The sequence below is a fragment of the Manis pentadactyla genome, chromosome 12, assembly GCF_030020395.1.
Source record: "Manis pentadactyla isolate mManPen7 chromosome 12, mManPen7.hap1, whole genome shotgun sequence".
In the NCBI taxonomy this organism is placed as follows: Eukaryota; Metazoa; Chordata; class Mammalia; order Pholidota; family Manidae; genus Manis; species Manis pentadactyla.
The window spans coordinates 62,624,943-62,651,489 of NC_080030.1; the positions used below are offsets into that span (position 1 = coordinate 62,624,943).

At 39.8% G+C, this 26,547-nt stretch overlaps 1 protein-coding gene across 8 annotated transcripts in view; it reads left to right on the forward strand.

Moving 5' to 3' along the window:
- The window catches only part of ECHDC1 (ethylmalonyl-CoA decarboxylase 1), a 68,528-nt gene that overhangs the window by 38,465 nt on the left and 3,516 nt on the right, over positions 1 to 26,547 (forward strand). The window lies entirely within an intron of this gene.

Here is a 26,547-nt window from a genome sequence, read left to right on the forward strand (position 1 = left end):
TTGTTATCTTATATGGACAAGTATTGTGGTGCCCCAAAACAATTGCAATAGGAACATAAAATATCACTTATCACAGACCACCATGCCAAGTAAAATGATAATGAAAGTTTGGAATATTGCAAGAGTTACCAAAATGTCACACAGAGACACCAAGTAAGCAAATGAAGCTATAAGACTTGCTTGATGTAGGGTTGCCACAGTCTTCAATTTGTAAAAAATTCAGTGTCTGTGAAGCCCAATAAAGGAAAGCACAATAAAATGAGGTACGCCTGTATATAAGTGTGTACTACTAGAAAAATGAAATAGAAAGCCAAGACTTACAAATTTTTTGAATGGCAATGTCTGGCATATATGGGTGAAAAATATAAATTTCTAAATATGTTTTCTAGTTATGTATATGTACATATGAATATATACATACATATGTAAACTATTTTACTGGTTGGCTTAAAATTAATACTATGCACTTTAAAAGATAAGTTATCATAGTCCTCCTTTAAATAATACTACAAAATATATAAGAACATTCTAGTATGCTGTTTCCCTTCCTGTCCTCATGCTGTTGTCATACATTTTGCTTTTACATGTTGTAACCACGAATTACTACTTTCTGCTTCAGTCAGCTCTTTTAAAGAAATAAACATAATGAGAATAAAGTTTTTATTTATATTTTTTATACTATTTATCAGAAAGAATTTATGGGTTTAAGCATATCTGAATGTTTTAGTTCATGAGTGAAGACAGTGCTTTTCTTAACCAGAAACTCTTCTAATATTAGATGTTTTATTCTATGCATTTGAATAGTTTTGGAACTCAACTACTTTTCAGATAGCTGTATCACCTATATTAATAATACCTAGATGGTATTTCCATATTGCACATTGTCTTCTTAGCTTTTTAAAAATGTAGTGAAAGCTAGGAACCCTGTCTTAGCAAACTTCACATAAAATCTTATCCATGGAACTTTGGTTTAGAATTCCTGTTTTTGAAGTAGCTATTTCTACATATATACTAATTTATTTCATCATTATCTTGGGTGCCTTAAGATATTTCTTCTAACTACTGATGCAGTTTTGATAAAACCTTCTAATATTTTGGTTTTGTGTGTATGAAACATAAATGTTCAGTTTAATTACTTGTTAAAAAATAAGAACCTATGTATACAGGTCAAGAATTGGAACTTCACCAGCACTCCTGAAGCTCCCTATGTGCCTCTCCTAAGTCACAGCCCCCTTGATTCCTTCTGGGGGGAAACTGTTACCTTGAATTTTATGATAATTACTTTCTTTCCTTTATGGTTTTATAAGCTAACAATTCTATAACCAATGTATTCTATTTTTTTCTTTTGAAACTTCATGTAAATTACATCTGTAGTAATAGAAATAATATGAAGAAAGATGCAGTAAGCTAATTCATGCAAAGTAACACAATTTTATATTTTTCTTTTTGAAAACTTATGACTCAGGTTCAGTTCATCAGTTGGATCATATCACTTTGTGTTCACACAAATAGAGATTTGAAAATAATTTTGGTGTATAAGACAATTTACAAAGATCCTAGCCTCTTTGAGAACTACTCCTTAATTGGAGAGGATTTTTGTACATAAAGAAAAATGGCCATTTCGTATGATATTGCCCTCTGCTGCCATCAAGGCAGATTGCATTAGGATGCTACATTTCATTCTCTGAGAAGGAAGCAATCCATCATTCTCTTTATGAACAATGTGATACCAAACTTAAAACATTCTGTGTGAAAGGATTAAATGCTTTTCTCATGTTACCTGGAAATACAGGTATTATGGAATATATAACTTAAATATGTAATTATATATATGTAATATGTAAATATAAAATATTTAAGTCTAATTTAATATTTTAAAGTATTCTGAGCTATGTGTGAATGTGCATTACTACAGTTAAAAATCCTTTACATTAAAGTAATTACAGATTCAAACTTTATAGATGTCTTCTAGAGAAAGTAAACCCTCTGATACAGTCTGGTGATTTCTTTAAGCATTTATTAGGCTTTTGCATCATCCTTCATATTCATTCCTGATCTGTGAGTAAAGTTAGGGTTTAGGATAAAATGCAGAAATCATAGGGAAAATAATCAGAGACTGATTAGTCATTCAGTGCTGGTAGTTTGCTTGGTATGTTGTTCTCTAAATGAATAAAATGTCATGTGTCCTATAGCCTCATGCAATACTTAGTTTTATTGTTATGAGATGTCTGAGAGTACTGCCTCATAAGATATATCCAGTAATATACCAGACACATTCACTTATCTAATAAAGACATGTTCATTTATAGGCCCACTACTTGGCACATATAGACTCTAAAAGTGCATTCAGTTGAGTCATCCATTAAACATGGTTAGCACCCATATATGTGAGTCAGTCCCATTCAAGAAACTTGTATGTCTTGTGTTTTTTTTTTATTATTCTAGTGATACAGTTGTATTATATTTTCCAAATTACTGGTTCACCACTAATGAGAAATTTTTTAAAAAGTAGAAATTGATCCTTCACAAAAGTTTGAAAAGCACTATCCTAGACTATTCAGCTCTTTTTAACCTACACACCAAAAGAGAAAAGTTCTTAAAAGTTAGAGGCTAATAGGATTGCATACTGAACTACATTATTAGCACAGTTACAAGGAAATGATAAATCAATGAAAATTACTCTAGCTGAGTTTTCCCCCAACTTTATCTGTAACCTTGTCAGTTATCTAGTGTGAAAATGCTTTCCTTATATCCTACAAATGTCTGCTTGTCCCAAAAGAACACCAAAACCTTTCATAGCATTCTGCTGATAAAGTAGGTTCCTTAGGTTCCTTCCTTAGGTATATGTGTTGGCCCTTTTTAGCTTATTAACTTTCTTACCTTGGAGAATAGCCTGGAATTCACTCAAATTACATTTTTATCCCTGCTGCTCTTCCATTACAAATGGAAAATACTTCAGAAGAGGTATACTTAATACGAATATTCCAAAGAAATGAGTTCATATAGCATCCTAGCATTACCCCATCCCCTACCCTAAAAATCCTGTAAACACCAGGTGGTAATATATGTAGTGAATTAATATATCAGAGACACTCAGGTCTATCTGGCATCTATAAACCCTCCTATTCGACTGTGTCATAATTTTCATTTAATATATTCTTAGATAAAATGGCTTTTTAAATGTTTTTAAGATCAAAATACTAACTTATGAGTTAAAAATTGACATTCCTCAGCGCTTAGAATCTATCCACTCAAATACTATGTTTCCCTTTTAGCAACAAAATTGATGTGAGGAAATAAGATAGAATTGGGATAAAATAATTTCCTCCTTTTTAAAAAAATCTGTCTTGACTATTAAATATATTTTTACAATGAAATTTAGAAATATTTGAGTATAGTTTTCTATTGCAGCCATAACAAATTATCACAAGTTAGTGGCTGAAAACAACATCAGTTTATTATCTTACAGATGCATAGGTCCAAAGCCCAGGTGGGCTCAGGTGGTTTCTCTACACTTGATCACACAAGGCCAAAGTCAGTATGTCAGCTGGACTGGGCTGCAAAGACTTTGAGAGAGAATGCAGTTCCAGACTAATCTTGGTTACAACTGGCAGAATTCAGTTCCATGCACTGAATACAGGGTGAGATCCCTGTATTCCTTGCTATCAGACAGGGACCCATCTCTGCTCCTAGAGGATGTTTGCTTTCCTTCTCATATTTTTCATGTGGCTCTCACCAGCAGTGGTGGCTTGAGTTCCTCTCATACTTTGAACCTTTCTCACTTTCCCTTCTTTTGTGTCTCTAACTCCAGCTAGAGATACTTCTTTGCTTTTAAAAAGGAGCTCATGTGGCTAAATTGAACCCACTCTGATAATCCAGGATAATCTTCCTATGTTAATGTATGTAACCTTAACTATGTCTACAAAGTCTCTTTTGCTTTGTAAGGTAACATGTACAGGTTCCAGGAAATAGAGCTAGGGCATCTTTCTGGGACCATTGTGACTGTAACATATGGGCTTGGAGTAGAGAATACAGTTAGTTGCTAACTTTCACATTTCTATTTGATCACCAATGAAAATTGGTAATTTTGTTACCCTAAGTTATCTTTCTAAACTTTATTTTAACTTCAGATACTTTTTAGAAAACACTAAAATAGATCCTATATATACTGAATTTATGAAGTTCACTTATACAGATGTTACTTTAAGTGCAATTATAATAATCCTTCCTTAGATTAGTTTCAAGCTCAAGAATCCAGATGTGCTTTAGGAGGTACTGAGAACATACATTATGTGATTCAGCTTTCTGTCTTATTCTATGTCAATCAAAAAAAAGGGTGAAGAGGGCAGAGAAAAAAAAAATCTCTCAAAACTACCTTAGAAAATAGCAAACAGATAGCCTCACTTTTAGCATCAAGTTTTGACAATCAAAAGCATGTGAACATTTTAATTACATGTCTAAATACTTAATTTTTTGCTTTTGAATTTGGTACAAGAGATAAACTGTAATTACATTTTTGCTTGGAAATATTTAAACTTACAGAATAAGTGCAAAAGTTTCCCTATTCTATTTACTTAGATGCAATAATTTTTAACATTTTGCTGTTTTGTTTTTATTTTCTGCCACTCATATATATATGTGTATGTGTGTATAATTTTTTTTCTGAATACGCGAGTAGGTTGCAAACATCTTGCCGTTTTACTAAATGCACACACATATAAATATATATTCTTTTTTAAGAACAAGAATATTCTCTTATATAACCACAGTAGTTGTCACGTGTAGGAAATTTATCATTGATGCAGTACATTTATCTAATGCACTATCCATATTCCAGTTTTGTCAATTTGACAATAATGACCAGGATAGCATTTTGTTTTCCTCCATTTCAGGATCAGATACTACATTTAGTTGGCATATCATTTCACTCTTTTTATCTAGAAGAACTCTTCAGCCTGCCTTTTATGACATTGACATATTTAAAGAAAATAGGCCAGTTTTTACTTTGTTTTTTTGGGTTTTTTTGATAGATTGTTCTTCATTAGGGGGGTCTTCTGATTTCCTATTATTCAATTCAGGTTATGTGTGTCTGGATAATATCCCTATAAAAATGATGTATTTTCAGGGTATCACATCTGGGTGCATACAGCATTTTTCTGCTCATCATTACTAGTGCTAATTTTCGTCATTTTATCAAAGCGTTTGGTTTCCCCACTATGGATTGATTCTTTTTTTCCCCTTGCAACTAATAAGCAATCCATGAGAGATGCTTGAAGGCAAGTGTAATATTCTTTTCACTGAGCTTTCTCTGCTAGATTTAGCATCCCAATTATTCTTGCCCATACCATCTTAACTAATGGTTGCAAATCTGAATTTCTCTAACCCTACCACTCGCTCCATGTATATGTTATTCTGCTTGAAAGGAAAGCCCTCCCTGACTGCTTCCTTGTGTGTAGATTTCACAAATGGGAATCTTTCAAGCTGGCTCCTTTGTCTGTTTAATATGACCCTTCATTCATTCATTCATTTATTCACTTGAGCACTTCCTTACTTTGTAGTACAAGATATTCCAGGCTTATCTTACGTCTTCCTCTCTCTGGCCCTAAATTCAGGCATTTGTTATAGAACCACTAGTTCTTTTAGGGTATATGATATTTAAAAACCAAGTTCGGGATGCCTGGTGTTCTCATTGTTACTGGCATCTTGATTTCTAGACCCTTTTAGCAAACAAAACTAGGGCATTCATTCATGCATTCATTCATTCATTGGAGATCATTAACTTATAGTTGATACCTCTAAATTCAGTCTATTCCCACAAAGTTCATTCTTGTCTGTGTAAATATTGTTTCAGTTATTCTAGTTATACTCTATTACATCTTCTTTGCCTATTATTCCGAAGCTTTTTGTTTTTTTTAACCAATTCTCATTCTCTTGGTTGTTTTCCTGCTTTTCTTCAATGCCCCTTGTTCAATTTTCACTTAAACCTATTCTCATTTTCTTCTACTTCTTTCTCAACTTCAATCAACTCTCATTCATTTTGTCTTCCCACTCATTATACTTTTTTTAAAATTTTGGTATCATTAATCTACAATTACATGAGCAACATTATGGTTACTAGACACCCCCCATCATCAAGTCCCCACCACATACCCCATTGCAGTCACTGTCCATCAGCATAGTAAGATGCTTTAGAATCTACTTGTCTTCTTTGTGTTGTACAGCCCTCCCTGTGCCACTGCCTTACATGATGTCTGCTAATCGTAATGCCCCCTTTTCCCCCTTATCCGTCTCTTACCACCCATCCTCCCCATTCCCTTTCCCTTTGGTAACTGTTAGTCCATTTTTGGGTTCTGTGAGACTGCTGCTGTTTTGTTCCTTCAGTTTTTGCATTGCTCTTATACTCCACATATGAGTGAAATCATTTGATACTTGTCTTTTTCTGCCTGGCTTAATTCACTCTAGCTCCATCCATGTTGTTGCAAATGTTAGGACTTCTTTTCTTCTTATGGCTGAATAATATTCCATTGTGTATATGTACCACATCTTCTTTATCCATGCAGCTGCTGATGGACACTTAGGTTGCTTCTATTTCTTGGCTATTTTAAATAGTGCTGCGGTAAACATGGAGTGCGTATGTCTTTTTCAGACTGGGCTGCTGCATTCTTAGGGTAAATTCCTAGAAGTGGAATTCCTAGGTCAAATTGTATTTCTATGTTTAGTTTTTTGAGGAACCTCCATACTGCTTTCCACAATGGTTGAACTACTTTACATTCCCGCCAGCAGTGCAGGAGGGTTCCCCTTTCTCCACATCCTCACCAACATTTGTTGTTTGTCTTTTGGATGGTGGCCATTCTTACTGGTATGAGGTGATATCTCATTGTGGTTTTAATTTGCATTTCTCTGATGACAAGTGATGTGGAGCATCTTTTCATGTGTCTGTTGGTCATCTGAATTTCTTCTTTGCAGAAGTGTCTGTTCAGATCCCCTGCCCATTTTTTAATTGGATTATTTGCTTTTTGTTTGTTGAGGTGCATGAGCTCTTTATATATTTTGGATGTCAACCCTTTATTGGATATGTCATTTATGAATATATTCTCCCATACTGTAGGATGTCTTTTTGTTCTATTGATGGTGTCCTTTGCTGTACAGAAGCTTTTCAGCTTGATATAGTCCCACTTGTTCATTTTTGCTTTTGTTTCCCTTGCCTGGGGAGATATGTTCATGAAGAAGTTGCTTATGTTTATGTCCAAGAGATTTTTGCCTCTGTTTTTTTCTAAGAGTTTTATGGTTTCATGACTTACATTCAGGTCTTTGATCCATTTCGAATTTACTTTTGTGTATAGGGTTAGACAATGATCCAGTTTCATTCACTTAAATGTAGCTGCCTCCAGTTTTGCCAACACCAGTTGTTGAAGAGGCTGTCATTTCCCCATTGTATATCCATGGCTTCTTTATTGTATATTAATTGACCATATATGTTAGCGTTAATATCTGGACTCTCTATTCTGTTCCACTGGTCTATGGGTCTGTTCTTGTGCCATTACCAAATTGTCTTGATTACTGTGGCTTTGTAGTAGAGCTTGAAGTTGGGAAGCGAGAACCCTCCTGCTTTATTCTTCCTTCTCAGGATTGCTTTGGCTATTCGGGGTCTTCTGTGGTTCCATATGAATTTTTGAACTATTTGTTCCAGTTCATTGAAGAATGCTGTTGGTATTTTGATAGGAATTGCATTGAATCTGTAGATTGCTTTAGGCAGGATGGCCGTTTTGACAATATTAATATTTCCTAGCTAAGAGCATGGGATGCGTTTCTATTTGTTAGTGTCTTCTTTAATTTCTCTTAAGAGTGTCTTGTTGTTTTCAGGGTATAGGTCTTTCACTTCCTTGGTTAGGTTTATTCCTAGGTATTTTATTCTTTTAGATACAATTGTGAATGGAATTGTTCTTTTGATTTCTCTTTCTGCTAGTTCATCGTTAGTGTATAGGAAAGCAACAGATTTCTGTGTATTAATTTTCTATCCTGCAGCTTTGCTGAATTCAGATACTAGTTCTTGTAGTTTTGTAGTGGATTCTTAAGGGTTTTTTATGTGCAATATCATGTCATCTGCAAATAGTGACAGTTTGACTTCTTCTTTACTAAACTGGATGCCTTGTATTTCTTTGTTTTGTCTTATAGCTGTGGTTAGGACCTCCAGTACTATGTTGAATAAAAGTGGGGAGAGTGGGCATCCGTGTCTTGTTCCCAATCTTAAAGGAGAAACGCTCAGCTTCTTGCTGTTAATTATAATGTTGGCTGTGGTTTTGTCATTTGTGGCCTTTATTATGTTGAGGTACTATACCCATTTTGTTGAGAGTTTTTATCATGAATGAATGTTGAATTTTGTCAAATGCTTTTTCAGCATCTATGGAGATGATCATGTGTTTTTTGTCCTTTTTGTTGAGGTCGTGGATGATGTTGATGGATTTTTGAATGTTTTATCGTCCTTGCATCCCTGAGATAAATCCCACTTGATCATGTGTATAATCCTTTTGATGTATTTTTGAATTTGGTTTGCTAATATTTTGTTCAGTATTTTTGCATCTATGTTCATCAGGGATATTGTTCTGTAATTTTCTTTTTTGGTGGGGTCTTTGCTTCATTTTGGTATTAAGAGTGATGCTGGCTTCATAGAATGAGTTTGGAAGTGTTCCCTCATCTTCTCTTTTTTGGAAAACTAAGGAGAATGGGTATTATGTCTTCTTTATATGTTTGATAAAATTCAGCAGTGAATCCATCTGGCCTGGGGGTTTTATTCTTGGGTAGTTTTTTGATTACCGATTCAATTTCATTGCTGCTAATTGGTCTGTTTAGATTTTCTATTTCTTTCTGGGTCAGTTTTGGAAGGTTGTATTTTTCTAGGAAGTTGTCCATTTCTTCTAGGTTATGCAGCTTGTTAGCATATAGATTTTCATAGTATTCTCTAATTATTCTTTGTGTTTCTGTGGGGTCTGTCACGATTTTTCCTTTCTCATTTCTGATTCTGTTGATATGTGTAGACTCTCTTGTTCTCTTAATAAGTCTGGCTAGGGGTTTCTCTATTTTGTTTATTTTCTCAAAGAACCAGCTCTTGGTTTCATTGATTTTTTTTCTATTGTTTTATTGTTCTCAATTTTATTTATTTCTTCTCTTACCTTTATTATGCTTCTAGTTATTACCTTCTGCTGACTTTGGGCCTCATTTGTTCTTCTTTTTCCACTTTCGATAATTGTGACTATAGACTATTCATTTGGAATTGTTCTTCCTTCTTTAAATAGGCCTGGATTGCTGTCTACTTTCCTCTTTGCTGCATCCCAGAGAAGTTGAGGCATTGTGCTGTTGTCATTTGTTTTCATATATTGCTTGATCTCTGTTTTAAAACTTGGTCATTGAGCCACTGATTATTTAGGAGCATGTTGTTAAGCTTCCATGTGTTTGTGAGCAGTTTTGTTTTCTTTGTACAGTTTATTTCTAGTTTAATACCTTTGTGATCTGAGAAATTGGTTGGTAGATTTTCAATCTTTTTGAATTTACTGAGGCTCTTTTTGTGGCCTAGTATGTGGTCTATTCTGGAAAATGTTCCATGTGCACTTGAGAAGAATGTGTATCCTGCTGCTTTTGGGGGTAGAGTTCTGTAGATGTCTGTTAGGTCCATCTGTTCTAGTGTGTTTTTCAGTTCCTCTGTGTCCTTACTTATTTTCTGTCTGGTGGATCTGTCCTTTGGAGTGAGTGGTGTGTTGAAGTCTCCTAAAATGAATGCATTGCATTCTATTTCCTCCTTTAATTTTGTTAGTATTTGTTTCACATAAGTTGTTGCTCCTGTGTTGGTTGCATATATATTTATAATGTTTATATCCTCTTGTTGGACTGACCCTTTTATCATTATGTAATGTCCTTCTTTATCTCTCGTTACTTTCTTTGATTTGAAGTCTATTTTGTCTGATACAAGTACTGCAACACCTGCTGTTTTCTCCCTGTTGTTTGCATGAAGTATCTTTTTTCATCTCTTGACTTTTAGTCTGTGTATGTCTTTGGGTTTGAGGTGAGTCTCTTGTAAGCAGCATATAGATGGGTCTTGCTTTTTTTTCCATTCTATTATGGTGTGTTTTTTGATTGGTGCATTCAGTCCATTTACATTTAGGGTGATTATTGATAGATACGTACTTACTGCTATTGCAGGCTTTCGATTTGTGGTTACCAGAGGTTCAAAGGTAGCTTCTTTACTATCTAACTGTCTAACTTAACTCTCTTATTATGCTATTAATAAACACAGTCTGATGATTCTTTATTTCTCGCCCTTCTTATTCTTCCTCCTTCATTCTTTATATGTTAGGTGTTTTATTCTGTGCTCTTTTGTGTTTCCTTTGACTGCTTTTGTAGGTAGTTGATTTTATTTTTTGCTTTAGATAGTATTTGGTTGGTCTGCTTTCTTTGATTTTATTTTTTCTGGTGACATCTGTTTAGCCTTAGGAGTGCTTCCATTAAGAGCAGTCCCTTTAAAATATCCTGTAGAGGTGCTTTGTGGGAGGCACATTCCCTCAACTTTTGCTTGTCTGGCAATTGTTTAATCATTCCTTCAAATTTAAATGATAACCGTGCTGGATACAGTATTTTTGGTTGAAGGCCCTTTTGTTTCATTGCATTAAATATATCATGCCATTCTCTTCTGGCCTGTTGAGAAGTCTGATGATAGCCTGATCAGTATTCCTTTGTAGGTCATCTATTTTCTCTCTCTGGCCACCTTTAATATTCTGTCCTTGTCTTTGATCTTTGCCACTTTAATTATTATATGTCTTGGTGTTGTCCTCCTTGTGACCCTTGTGGTGGGAGATCTGTGGGCTTTCACAGTCTGAAAGACTATTTCCTTCCCAAGTTTGGGGAAGTTTTCAGCAATTATTTCTTCAAAGACACTTTCTATCCCATTTTCTCTCTTCTTCTTCTTCTGGTACCCCTATAATATGAATATTGTTCCATTTGGATTGGTCACACAGTTCTCTCAATATTCTTTTATTCCTAGAGATCCTTTTATGTCTCTCTGCCTCAGCTTCTCTGTATTCTTTTTCTCTGATTTCTATTCCATTAACAGTCTCTTGTACCTCATCCAGTCTGCTTTTAAGTCCTTCTTTTGATTGTTTCATTTCTGTTATCTCCCTCTGGACTTCATCCCTTATCTGGTTACCTGCACACAGGGAGCAGTCTCTGGGATAATCTCCTGAGCTGCGGTGGGTGGGGCTGCCCTTGGGATAGCCTAGGGCACTGCAGTGGGTTGCGGACGTGCCGGGTGTGTTCTCCTGTGAGAATGACACCCCTTCACCACTTCTGGACCTTGCTACAGCTTCCTCAGCCTGTGCTGGTCAACTGGGTGCAGGGGGTATCCTCTGGTTTAATCCCCTGAGTTGCCATGGGCTGGTGGCCCTCAGAATAGCCTAGGGCACTGCTGGGAGTCGCAGACATGCCGGGTGGGTTCTCCTGTGAGAACGGCACCCCTTCGTGCCTTCCAGACCTTGCTCTGGCTTCCTGTGTCTGTGCTGGGCAGCTGCATGCCGGCGGCAGCCTCTAGGTCTGTCCTGGTTAGCTGCCCACTGGGAAAAGACTCTGTGTGGTTGCTGTGGGCGGGGCTGTTCTCTGGCTGCTCCGCAGCTGTGGTGGGTCAGCTGGTTTGCTTGCAGCACAGGCTGGGGGGAATGAATGGCAGGCTGCTTATCGCCATGAGGGGCTTCAGAGCTGCGTTACCTCCCAGGGGGTTAGGGCACCTGAAGTTCCTCAAGATTCCCAGCCTGCTGGACTGAGTGTGCTGGGATGATTTTGTCCAGCTGTTAAGCCTTTGTCCCTTTAAGACTTTTAAAAAGCGCCACTTTTCTTTTGTCCCAGGGAAGCCGGCTGTGGGGGCCCTCTCGCAGTCTCTGTCTCGGATTTTACTTTTCTGTTTCTCTAATATCCAGTACACCATGTGTGTCTCCTCATACTTTTTTTTGAGGGGGTGGGTGGTCCATTTCTATTTCTCATTTTTATATTTCTGATTGAAGATTTTTTCTTTTCATGTAATTATGCTTTTTGAAGATAATGAATTCAGTTTGGGGTGATCATCACAGTATTTTCTTCAGTTTCATGATTTTTCTTAAGAACGGTGGTTCATTTCATCAACTGAAATGTTTGAATTCATATCTTCTGCTTTATTCTTAAAGTAACTTTCTATATAATTGGCTTGATGTTTTCTATTTCTAAGTATTATTGGCTAGGATTGCTAATTTGAGAGTGCCATCTTTCAAACAATATGAATGGATGACATTGGTGATGGTGATAACTGTGGAAATGGGTGATGACTTGTATTTCTTCTGTTCCGACAGAATCCATATTTTTCCTCTTATTTTTGTCTTTTGTTTCTAAGGGAACCACCCTTCTCTATCCATGTCTTCTTTGTGCTTGTTTTAAACTATCAGTTTCAGTGTTACTCATTTTGTGCTCTGTATTTTAGAATATGTTAGACTTTGTCATTCTGGGGGTGATTTTGACCGTGCTTCCTCAGAGTCTTCTGTGCCTTGTTCCCATTTTGCATGGAGGCCTTAAGCCTCCTTTTTATCACTTTCTGTCCATTGGCTTGCAACAACAGCAGGAAATATTTTTTTAGATTTCGTATTTCTGTACTTACAGTAAGGATGTAATATTACTTGTCTCTGAGTAATCTTGTAGGTATGGATCATGCCTGGTTTCTTTTGCTCCTTGTTAATCTCCTAATTTGAGGAGGATGTGTAGGGAGATTAGAAATCAATCAGCAGCTGTTATCCTCCAGACCAACTCCTGAAATTTTACTTTTTAAAACTGTAGCAGTTTTATCAGTAATGTGTTCCAAGAGTTTAAGAAAGAAAGAATACCAGTCTTACATATAACCTTTCACTGAATAGAAACAGGAGTTATACTTTCTGACTCTTTTAATGAGCATTGTATTTATCCCCAAATCTAAAGTGACATTATAAAAAAGAAAATTATAGACCAGTATCTCTTATGAGCATAATATAAACACATCCTTAACAAAATATTAGCATGTTTAATGTTAAAAATAATAATACATTGATGGACAGTGACTGTAATGGGGAGTTGATAATGGGGAGAATCTAGTAACCACAGTGTTGCTCATGTAATTGTATATTAATGATAACAAAATTAAAAAAAAGAATTCAATAATTTGGCCAGATTACAAATCAATAGCAAAAAATCAATGATCTTTCTGTGTTTCAGCAGTCATCAGAACATATAAAATATTATTCACAATGGAAGCAAACAGAGCAGCAAATTTAAATCAGCTGGGAAATGGGTATAAAAGGGAGGTAGGCATGCATACTTAGCCTGTGGTTTTGAGCCAATTCTATAGTATTTTAAATGTCACATAGTATTTAGCTGGGAAGGTCTTCATAGATCTTGAAGATAAAAGTTAACTAATTATAGTATGAGCTCCTATTAAGGAGTTATATAACTTAGCTAGAGTCATTCCACATTTTATTTTCCTGAAAAATTATGCCGTACTCTTTGTTTGACTTAAGATATTGCTTCAGATTCATGAACTATTAGAGCTCACCTGAAATGCATCTTTTTTTTTCATTCTCATTTTATTTTTTCTACCTTCATATAACCACATAATTGTTTATTTTTTCCCCATTCATCAAATGGTCATTTGTTCTCTTCATGTTGTTTTGTATCTTACAAAAATTATTATGCTGCTAAGGAACTCCATACTTGAGCATCTTCAAGTACTTGTTTTTTTTTTAAAAAGTAAATTTTATCTTGTTGTTTAAAAAATAATAATAATAAATACATCATCACCAAGAGGGGCATATTCTAGAAATGCAAGGTTCATTTAATATTAGAAAATCAATGGGTATAATATACCACATGAACAAAAAAAAGGGAGAAAAATCAAATTACACTCTTAATAGATGCAAAGAAGCATTTGAAAAAATTCAACATCCATTCATGATAACTCTTAGCAAACTAGGAGGGAACTTTCTTAGTCTAATAAGGAACATTTACAAAAATCCTACTGGAAACATCTTATAATGATGAAAGTATTGAAAGCTTCCCTCTGACATCAGGAACAAGGAAAATACTGTCACCACTTCTGGTCACCATTGTAGTGGATGTGCTGGACAGTTCAGTAAGGCAAGATTAAAGAAGTCATAAGGATTGGATTATAAGAGATAAAACCTTTTCACAGATGACATGACTGTGTATTAGAATATCCAAAAGAATATATAGCTAATCTGTTAGAATTAATAAGTTAATTTTATAAGTTTGTTGGCTGCAAGGTCAGTAAAAGTTAATAGCATTTCTGTATGACAGCAGGAAACAAATAATTTGACAACAAAATTTAAAAATCAATACTATACAGTAGCTTAAAAGAAAAAGTTAACCCCTAGGAGAAAATATAACAAAAGGCATGTCATACTTCTACACTGAAAACTAGAAAACATTACTGAGAGAAATTAAAGACCTAAAGAAATGGTGAAATATAGCACATCCATAGAATAAAAGACTTAGCATTGTAAAGATGTACTTCTCCCCAAAAATAATCTATAAATTCATTGTAATCCTAATAAAAATCTCAGCAGGTTTGTATGTGTGTATGTGAACTGACAATCTCTGAACTCATATAGAAATGCAGAGTTGACCAAGAAGAACCCAGGTGGTCATGAAGAACAAAGTTCTTTTACTATCAGATAGTACTGATACTTATACTATAAGAGGCTTATACTATCAGATAGCAACCCTATTTTAAAAATATAGTATGCTCTTTGCAAAAGGATAGAGAAACTGACCAGTAGAGCCCAGAAATGGATCCAAAACATATGGTTATTTAATCCAAGACAAACATGACACTGTAGTGCAGCGGGCAAAGAACAAATTCTTTAGTAAGTGTACTTTTATGTGTAAAGTAAATTCCAGATGAATTGCAAGTCTCAAAGTAAAAGGAAAAACAGTAAGCTTTTTGAAAGAAAATACAGGAAAATATCACTATGATCTTGAAGTAGGCAAAGATGTCCTAAACAAGATCCAATAATCACTAACCATAAAAGAAAAGATTGATAAATTAGGTTATATTTAAATTAGTGACATATCTCAAAGAAACAACTAAATGAGTGAAAGTGCAGCCCACAGAAAGAGATTCTTTCTATTTGTATCTGACAAAAGACATAGATAGAATATATAAAGAATTCCTTCAAAGCAATAAGACAAACAACCCAACCAAAATAAATGGGCAGAAAACTTGAACTGACTTCTCACAGAGAATATCTGAATGGCCAAAGAATATATTTAAAAGTACTCAATTAGTCAGAAAGGAAATGCAAATTAAAATCACAATGCTCTGAGTGGACAGGATTCTAGTGATTGTTCTGCCACCTTGAGAATAAAGTTGGGTATAAACCCTTTCACCCCAAGAACATTCCATTGTCATTTTTTGGTATCATTGAATCCATAGTGAACTTGCGCAGGGCTGAAACCCATTGGCAAGACAATTGGCAACATCTGTAGGTTTCGTCATTGACCAAAGAAAAGAGCAGGCTGCCCTCATGGGAGGGGTGTTTCAGCAGGCTGTGCCTGTGGACAGAGAGACATCCAAGTGTCCCCCAGTGGACATGTGGTCTGATGTGGCTTGCCTCCTAGAGTACTAGGCACCCCCCGCAAGACTGGGAAGGGGTGGAGGCAACACCTGAGGCAGTAAAGTTGGCCCTCAGCAAAATAGGGAATTCCTTAGAGAAACAGTGCCTGTGAGGCGGTGGGAACAGTGGGGAGTTTTCTTCTAACAATATTGAGGTAGGCTGTAAGGAAGAAAGATGCCCTCTTGCAGGAAGCACAAGAAAAGGCAGCAGGAAAACATGAGCTGCGAGGTACCACTGAGGAGGTAAAAAATTTGCTGGTGACTGAAATGGCGTCGCTACAAGGTGCTGTGAAAATGGTAAAGAATGTCATGGTTGCCCTAGAGGAAGTGGCCCGAGAAGCAGCAGCACAAGAGTGCAGGCTGCCAGATGCCGTGGGGCAGGTGACGGAGGTAGGGGAGCTGCCAGCCCCAGAAATGGGGGAGCCAAGGTCTGATGAACAGGTGGGGGTGGGGGCTCTGCTAGTGCTAGAGGCATCAGTCCCTCTCTGTTGAAAACCCACCCAGTTGGAAGTTAGTGGAAAGCCTGAAAGAAAATAAAGACTTGGCAGCCACAGTTCCTCCAGGAGAGGTGCAGCCCCCTCCCCAGGTCGTGGAGCACTCCATGTTCTGCTCCTATCCTCAGGCTCAAGCAGTGAAAGCATGAAAGGAAATACTGTCTGCTACGTGAAGGAAGAATTTAAAAGGCTTTGTGAAGGTCACGAGGACCCAGATGTGGCTGATTTGATAAAGGCAGGAGCAGACAGAAAGAAATCGGATGGAAAGTCAAACAGAATCTTACTGGAACTGTGGTAACAATTGAAACTGGAGCAGCAGTTCCGGCCTCTGAAGAAGCAGCAGAAGCCAGAGACAAAGCAACAAAGGCCTGTGTGTCTATAAGACTTTCTGCTGGAGAGGCTGGAGAAGGTGGGATTGTAAGGCCCCACCCACCCATGGTCCTTTTGGTTAACTCTTTTGAAGAGTGGAACTGGTTTGAATACAGCCAGGATGACCACTTGGTGACAATGGATCTCCTCAGGCTTGAAGATTTTAATAATTTGTCGCAATTTGTGTTACTTGTATATTGTCATAACCTCTGTTGCTGTGTTATTATGGAAATCAGTTATAATATTCAAGTTTCCTTGCACAGACTCCAAGAAGAAACTAGTAGTTACCAAAAGGGAGGGGTATGGGAGGGCTGGTGGGGAGGGAGGGAGAAGGGGATTGAGGGGTATTACGTTTAGTACATAATAAACAGTGTAGCACAGAGAAGGCAAATAGTGGATCTGTGGCATTCTGCTGCACTGATGGACAGTGACGGCGCTGGGGTATGGGTGGGGACTTGCTTATATAGGTAAATTTTAGGAAACGGAATTCAAACATATATCAGAAAGATCACCATGATCAAGTAGGATTTATCCACCATTAGGTCAACTACTAGATCTAATATCTGAATTCAGCAATGTTGCAGGTTACAAAATTAATACACAGAAATCTGTGGCATTCCTATACACTAATGATGAACTAGCAGAAAGAGAAAACAGAAGAACAATTCCATTCACAATTGCATCAGAAAGAATAAAATACTTGGAATAAACCTAACCAAGGAAGTGAAAGACCTATACTCTGAAAACTACAAGACACTCAGCCCCTGGAGCGTCATTGGGGGTCGCAGGGTTGTGGTGTTGGTGACCTGTTCCATGAGGTCTGTTCTTTTCTCCAGGTGTATGCAATCTGGTGCACCTTCTTCCCTGTTGCTCTTTCAGGATTAGTTGTATTAATTATATTTTCGTATTATATGTGGTTTTAGGAGGAGGTCTCTGTCTCACCTCTCAATCTGCTGTCTGTCACCATACACTTTCTTTCTCAAGTCTTGGCATAAAATATAGGGTACCTCATAGTCTCTATGAGAGTAGATCAGAACGGTGAGCTTATGGGAAAATCTTTGAGCTCTTTGCTCCTATTTTCCATAATTTGTCTTGTGATGCGATTTCTGGTGGAAAATAGGAGGGGAAGGTGCCAGGAAGTACATGTGCTAAGAAGTGTTGATGCTCAGGCATGAGTTGAACATACTGTTTGTGGGCAGAGGCACTGTTGCTGGTAATAGAATTGCATATACCACATTTCCCCACATCACCACAGTTTGCTTTGGCGTCTTTAGAGCTTAGTGTGCAATGTAGAAGGACTAACAGTTGGTAACCCTAAAGTTTCTTTAAATCAGTGATTCCAATATTTATGACATATTAATTTTGGAACACGGTTTCTTTAAAATTTTTTAATATTTATGCTGTTATTATATTGCACTATATGCCTTAATTTTAGATCTATCTTTTAAAAAATCCATTTGACATTTTTCTGCTTCAGCCTTGTTTGCAGTAGAACATAGTATTATTTTTACCTTTCTTTGGAAATAAAAATTGTATATATTTTATAATCTTTGTTAACAGATATTAAAGAAGGATAGCATACCATCATTTTCTGGCCTTCACAGAATGAGTACAGCTCTTTTACTTTCAGTACTCTAGGGACGGTGATTTTAGTCCAGGAAATAACTTTATACTATTATTCTAGCCGAAACACTATCATTATTTGTAGTTACCTATCTATCAATGAAACCAACTTAATAATAATAAAAGCTAGTACACATAGAGTGTAATATGTGTCAGGCACTGAGAGGCTACAAAATACTTATAATTTTTATACTCCAAATAAAAGTATAAATAATACAGTGTTCTATAGATACAGCTGAGGCAAAAGTTTTTTTAATATACATGAACAGAATCCCTCTAAGACTATTTAAAAGAATTATGGCATATATATGTGCTAAGCACCTTTCATATGTTAACTCATTTAATACTTAACAATAGTTCTATGGCAAAGTACTATTATTATATCTCTTTTATAAACAAGTATACTGAGGCCCAGAGATGTTAAGTAATTTTATCTTCCTCATCCTTTTTATACCATGTGTCTTTTTTTCTTTGCTGTATTTTACAAGGGGGTAGTATACAGCCAGCCAGTGTAGTGACCAAGCCAGGAAGTCTGGCTCAAGTCTATATGCACTTCACATCAAAGCTGTCACAATTATTGATGTGTTTCTTTTTTTCGTCACAGAGTTCACTAATACCTTTCTTTCAAAACAAACATAATTTTTTTCTTTTACTAAAAACTTTCCATTTTAGTACATTTTGATAATTAAAAAAAAAATTGTTCTTAGATACATTTGTTCAAAGACCTGCAACTTACAGCAAACTCATCAGAGTTCTAGCACACTGAATAATTTCAGGTATCAACACCGATTTTGCTGCCCTGTCAAAGATGATACTTGTTCCATTGTTAATTTTCCAATATCACTGGTGTATCCATAGAGTAAAGAAAAGTGAAACCATATTTAATTTCTCCATCTCACTTCTCTCCAAGTGTCACAGGAAATTTTAAACATTGCCAATGATTACACTAACAGAAGATACTTATAATTATCTTTTACTTGTCAAAATATGGGAGCTTAATATGGTTTTATAAATTGACTTTGCTCTAAGTCTTGAGAATTTTGAGATTTAGGTCTTCCAGTGCTCTACATGGCTAGATTATCCCTTGCAGTAAATTACAGTATGGATGGTACCAGTCAACTGTATCTAAATTCTAGAAGTAGTATATAATCCAGTAAAGTCAGGAAGCAGTTTCTCTTTTTAGATATATCTTGTTGATTGGACATTTTACTCATTAATTTTGGTGAACATTAAAATTTTATATTTAAACTTTAATTTTTAGTTAGATTCTGTGAAAGGTTACTGAAGGGCCCCCACCCATAAGATGGCGAAATTCCTGCTTCTTTTCCGGGTCCTCGGTTTCCGCTGGCGCCATCTGAACCCCAATCACCCCTCGCCCCCCTAATCCCAGCACCTAGCCAATAGCCACCAGCCCCGTAGAAGTGACACCACAATCACCCCATGCCCCTTCCTATATAACCCAGCACCTTTCCCTAATAAAGCGGAATTCTCCGGTGAATTGCTGCTGTGTGTCGCTCCTTTGCTTTCATTGGTGCCGAAACCCGGGAGACGGGACACCCCAACTGGGCTTCCCCCGACACCAGCAGCAGCTTGCCCTCGTCCTCTTTTTCCGGCGCTGGCTCCTCACACTCACCACTCCTCTCTGGCCTTTGGGTAAGTTTTCCCCCGGAGTGGGCCGCTCTTCCCCGATGAGGAGGGAACTCCCCCCGCCTCAGGCCTTCACGGCTGCGGCGGACCCTCAGGCCCCTCCCCCAACAGCCATAAACGAGGTGACACCTTTGCGGATGAGAACGCTCCCTTCCCCCCCTCCTCCTTCCGTTCCTTCCTGCAAAAATTTCTTCCACCGAAAACTCCTAGTACTGGGTACCTCGGACTCCGGCACTCTGCCTCCTTAGAGCAGTCTGGGTGACGACCCACACTTCCTAAGAAATTCCGACTCGTATACGAGTTTCCGCAGACCACCAAGGATCATCGGGGACGCCCTTTGTCTCCTTGCAGTCTGCTCCCAGTCCGAGGGTCTCCGTTCGTCTTCCCCTGTTTGTCTCCTTCTCTGTCCTTTAGCCATGGGAGCCTCCTCATCCCTCCCTGAAAGCTCACCTCTTGAATGCCTGCTCAAGCATCTAGCCACCCTCTCCCTGACGCCTGATATAAACCAAAACTTCTCCGTAAATACTGCTCCCAAGATTGGCCGACATGCCCCCTAGACAATAACAACCAATGGCCCGCAGGGGGAGCTCTTGATCCTAACATCACTCGCGATCTCTTTAACTTCTGCCAGCGCCTGAAAAACTGGAAGGAGATTCCCTGTACCGAAGCTTTCCGCCTCCCCCCCCGCCTCCCCCCAAGTTCTCCTAGCCTGCAAGCCGTCTCCCCCGCAGAAGCCTCCCGTTCACTCCCTTCCCCCTCCTCTCCTACAACAGCCCCTCCCCCTTCCTCCCCCACCATCTCCTCCCCCACCTCACGCCCTGCAGATCAAGCCTGAGCCTTTCAGCCCCCCTCTAAGTCCCAGGAGCCTCCTCCATCTTTGCCCCCATCACCTGTTTCTCCCCCACAGGCTGAGCCAGAACCCTTCAGTCCCCCACCGCCGTGGGTCTCTGCTCTCGAGATATCTTCGCCTGCTGCTTAATAGCAGGTCTGAAAAATGCAGCTCGTAAAGAGTCAATTTTCAAAAGCTCCCTCCGAGTTCATAGACAGACTCACCGAAGCCCTATTACAGTTACCAGCCTGGACCCAGAAACGCCTGACGGGAGACATGTCCTTATGACATACTTCCTGGCTCAAAGCTACCCCAACATTAAAGCTAAACTCAAAAAGTTAGAACAGGGCCCCGCTACCCCACAGACTGAGATCCTAACAGTGGCCTTTAAAGTCTTCCATAACCAGGAGGAGGAGAAAGAACGCCGTAAACAAAAGGCTGATCAGGCCAATTTCCAAATGTTGGCCCAGCTGATAAAACCACAACCTGGGCGCCCCTCTATAAACAAGCCCCCTGCAGGAGCTTGTTTCAAGTGCGGACAAGAAGGACGTTGGTCAAGGGCGTGCCCCTCTCCCAGATCTCCTACCACCCCATGCCCCAGATGCCACAAAAAGGGCCACTGGGGGTCTGACTGCCCAGCCACCCGAAGGGGAGGCTGGACAAACAACCCCCATCCTAAGCCCGCCGTAGTGGGGCTCGCAGAAGAAGATTGACGGGGCCCGGGGGCTTCTCGCCCGACCATTTCCATCACCAAACAGGAGCCCGGGGTTACTCTAATAGTAGACGGTCGCCCCATCTCCTTCCTCCTAGATACAGGAGCCACCTTCTCAGTCTTGTGGGAATACCGGGTCCCTACCACGCCTGCCATTACTCCTATAGTCGGGGTAGGAGGTAAGCAGATTTTCCCATTAAACCCCCCCCCTTTTATACACAATCCAAGACAATCCCATACCTTTCTCCCACTCCTTCTGGTTATGCCCCAGTGTCCCATCCCCTTACTAGGACAGGACATCCTTTCTCTCCTCCATGTTTCCATAACTATATCCACTCCCACAGCCCCCAGTACTCCCTTTCTGATGGCCCTCATAGCCGACGACCCCCCTCTACCCAGTGAAAGTTCCAGTTCCGCCCTCATACACCCTGTAAATCCCAAAGTTTGGGACATTACAAGACCCTCCATGGCTCTATGTCCTCCTGCCTTTATCAAATTACGTGACCCCTCTCAGTATACCTGTCAGGCCCAATACCCCCTAACCACTTCAGCCGTCATAGGCCTCGAACCCATCATTCAAGATCTTTTAAACAAAAATTACCTCAGACCCACTCACTCCCCGTTTAATTCCCCCATATTAGCTGTTAAAAAAACCAACAGATCTTTCCGCCTCGTCCAAGACCTTCGCCTCATCAACATGGCCATCGTCCCTATCCATCCCTTAGTCCCAAATCCATACACCCTTTTATCGCAGATCCCTGCCTCGGCCTCCCACTTCTCAGTCCTAGATCTCAAGGACGCAATTTTTTTTCTATCCCTCTGGACCCCTCCTCCCAAGATTTTTTCTCCTTCACCTGGACGGACCCATACACAAGACATTCTGAACAACTCAGTTGGACAGTTTTGCCACAAAGCTTCCGAGTCTGCCTTATTACAATACGTACGTGGATGATCTTCTACTCTGCAGTCCCTCATGGGAACAGTCTCAACTTGACACTGCCTCCCCACTTAACCTTCTAGCTTCCAGAGGTTACCGGGTATCCCCTGTCAAAGCTCAAATCTCTTCCTCTTCTGTCACTTACCTCGGATTTCTTCTATCTCAACAAAGAAAGTCCATTACCTTAGACAGAAAACGGCTCCTCTCTGATCTGCTCGTTCCCAAAACCAAGACAGAAATCCTTTCCTTTCTAGGCCTGGCTGGGTATTTTAGAGCGTGGATCCCTAACTTCTCCCTGTTGGCAAGACCCCTATACGACCTCAGCAAGGGCCCCCCTGAAGAACCATTATCCTCCTCACCCTGACACTCCTTCATTAAGCTCCATGGAGCCCTTGTGGAAGCCCCAGCTCTCCATCTTCCTGATTTGTCGAAGCCCTTCTCATTATACATTCATGAGAGGTCCAGTCAAGCTCTAGGAGTCCTAGGCCAATATTATGGCCCATCCTTTGCCCCAGTAGCTTATCTTTGCAAGCAATTAGACCCCACAGTTCGGGGATGGGCCCCCTGCCTACGGGCATTAGCAGCTGGACAGCTCTTGCAGAAGGAAGCTCATAAACTGACATTTGGGGCGCCCCTTACCATTCTGTCCCCACATCACCTAAAGGATCTCTTAACCTACAAAAGTTTACAGACTCTCCCTCCCTCCAGACTCCTGACCTTACTATCCTCTTTCCTCCAAAATCCCGTTCACTTCCTTTGCCATCCATACCTGAATCATGACTTTTTCCTCCTTTACTGCTCCCTCGCTCTCTCTCGCTTTTTTTCCTCATTCCTATTGTCTTCCCTGCCACCCCAGCCTCCTTTGTATGGCAATTCAAAGTCAGACAGACTTACACACAGCATCAAACAAAAATTACTGCCCTCATTGCCACATCAGACTGCCCTCTGAAAGGCTGCTCCGAGCCTTTATACCTCCACTTTCCTCCCTCCACCGAAGTGTTCACTAGCAGCTACCTTTATTCTCCCTACCTCTGCTTCCTCTATGACCAAAAACAAGCCTGTTGCAGGTGATGGCCAGACACCTACGGAGATGTTCCTACAGGTCTTGCGCCATTCACTACATGGGTAACTCCCGGTACCCACAGTATTACTCCTCCAACTGTTTCATAAAATATCCCAACAGCTCATTCTCCTTATTAATCCCAGATCCCTGGAACTCTCGATGGGCCACCGGAGTCACAGCCTCAGTTTACTATGGGGGGGGGTCCTCGACCCCCCGTGGTACCCTTCATCTCTCTCGAGAGTACGTTCCCTCTCATTCCCAGATCTCTCAAGTTGCATCAGACATCGGACATTCCAAAAAAGTTATTGTCCAAACTCTTGACGGCGCCTCTTCATCTTCTTACCCCTGCTCCTACTCTTGGTTACAACTCATTCAAGACACCACCATCTTTCTCAACCACACCCTCAACACCACCAATTGTTTCTTGTGTGCATCACTACAGCGCCCACTGCTGGCCGCCATGCCCCTTAATATTTCCAACTACTCCTTCCATGCAGAAGGACAACCCCTCCACCCCCTGGCAGACATACCCCTATGGGAACCAGAATACGCAGATAATCTCACCATCTACCACTGTGTAGGCCCAACCCCTCCCCCCTCCAGCGCACTTCACTGTCTCTCTATCTACACCCCTACCTCCGGCTCTAAGACTTTTAGGCAACCAGGTCACTTCTTTTGGTGTAATGGCAGTCTTTTCAACTCACTGCCTCCCAACTCCAATATACCCTGCATTCTTGTCACCCTAATCCCACAGCTTACACTTTACAGCATGGCAGAATTCCTTGAGCTCCAACCTCCCTTGCCCTTGTGCACAAAAAGGGCCGCTTTCCTTCCCATCATGGTCGATATCTCTTTGACCACCTCAGCCATTGGGACAGGGTTTTCGGGAGGAGCCTTGGGTCCCTCTCTATGGGCAATTAGAGATCTCAACGCCAAACTTGAGGGAGCCCTGACATCCACCGCCGATTCCCTGGCCTCTCTCCAAAGACAGGTCACTTCGCTAGCTAAGGTCACCCTTCAAAACCGGCGGGCCTTAGATCTGCTTACAGCCGAAAAGGGCGGCACCTGCGTCTTCCTTCGAGAAGAGTGCTGCTATTACATTAACGAATCTGGCATTGTAGAAACTGGCATTACCAAACTCACCGACCTTGCCTCCAGCCTCCACTCTGCTTCCAATTCCAACCCATTCTCTTCAATTCTAACAAACCCCTTCCTCACCTGCTGTGGCCCATTGCAGGCCCCATAATAATCATTCTTCTCGCCTGTCTCTTCTTACCTTGTATAGTAAAGTTTATCAATCCCAAGTCGGTAAAATCTCTAATCAAACTTTCAACCAGCTTTTACTCAGGAACTACCAGCTTTTAGCCACAGAAGATCCCTCACCCTCACGTAACCTCCTCACCACACGCTGAGATGGACCCCTCTCTCCGCTGGAAACTGTTCCTGGAAACAATGGCCGCAGACGCCTGGCTTCTGGCACCCGTATCCTCTTGGCACCATTAGAGTCAACAAGTCCTCGACCTGTGGTTACAGGGAACCTTCATTGATTTCCAACCTGAAGAAGTCCACATCTACTCGTCCTTACTGTGGGGAGTCCTATCAACCCTTTCCCCCCAGTCCTCAAGCCCTCACTCCCTTCTCCGCCCCCGTTCAGCAGGAAGCAGTCAGAGAGAAAGCAACGTCCACAACCCCATAGAGGAGAAAGGGGGGAATGAAGGGCCCCCACCCATAAGATGGCGAAATTCCTGCTTCTCTTCTGAGTCCTCGGTTCCCGCCGGTGCCACCTGAACCCCAATCACCCCTCACCCCCCTAATCCCAGCACCTAGCCAATAGCCACCAGCCCCGTAGAAGTGACACCACAATCACCCCATGCCCCTTCCTATATAACCCAGCACCTTTCCCTAATAAAGTGGAATTCTCTGGTGAATTGCTGCTGTATGTCGCTCCTTTCCTTTCAGTTACCATCCGAAATGTTCCATATTTCATTGTTAGAGTAAACTACCTTTCTTTTGTCACTAATAAATGTCTTTTCCATATTTACTAACATATAATAGTGCACAAGGACACCCTAGGTATATGCTATCAAAAGAATGGACATCAGATTTTGATCACAACAGGTGTTCTTACAAAGATTACCTCAGGATCTGTTAAGAGTTGTAAAATGAGTTAGAAAGGCATACCTCATGTAAAATACAGCAAGGGAAAAAAAACCCACATTGTATAAAGATGGTGATGAAAATTCTTTAGAGGCAGAGAATTTAGGTATAAATGTGCTAACATAGATGATAACTTCTGTTGTCATAAGCTTACCTACATTATCTCAACATCTAGGGCTTTAACCAAGTTTCATGTTCTCCTGATTCTAAATGAATTTATTCCTAACATAATCGTTTCCTATACTGTAGGCATAGCTCTGAGCCAACATCTGTATAAGAATATAGTACTTTATCCTCCATTTACCCCATGGTCCCAAGCACATAGGCCGGTGAAAATCATGTCTGGACTTGCCTCACCTTATCTCTAAATATTCTGACCCGCCCCTAAGGCAACAGGCCAAGCGGTACTTTTCCACTCCGCCACTATAAAAGGCACAACGCTGTGCACCACGAGGCTGCTCTCTCTCTGGGGGCAGCCATTTTCTTTCAGATAACAAAATCTCTTGCGTGGGCCTGAGTCGTTCTGGAGTAAGGAGGGTTGCGGCGAGACACCCTTTCAATCTGTCTCAATTCCAGGATATAATTCAGAACTGTGGCATATTTAATTTACTCTGAAAAGCTTTATAGGACTGTGTTCAGTATCAATAATGTTCCTATCTCCATACTTGCAGACATCTTTTCTGTAATTTCGAGTCCACTTTCTTAATTTCTGACGTTGTTTTCTATTTATTATAACAAGCCAGTACTCCTCAGTTTTAGGCAAGACTCAGTCTTAGATTTGTTCTTCCCATTTAAAAATTATTTATTGAAAACTATTCTCATGGCTATTTTCTTTTAAAGGCAACTGTTCATAATTGGGACAGATTTTCCTTTGTGGGATTTCACAGATGGTAAGAGAAAGTTCTCTTTCCCAGTACGTTAATAGATAGGCTTTTGTGAGAATTCTCTACTGGAATATTTCTTCTGATTAAAGGGTCAGAGACTAAAGAGTCTATTGTTCTTGGTGCTGACAGAACGGAACCACCTGTAGCCGAACACTGAACACTTTG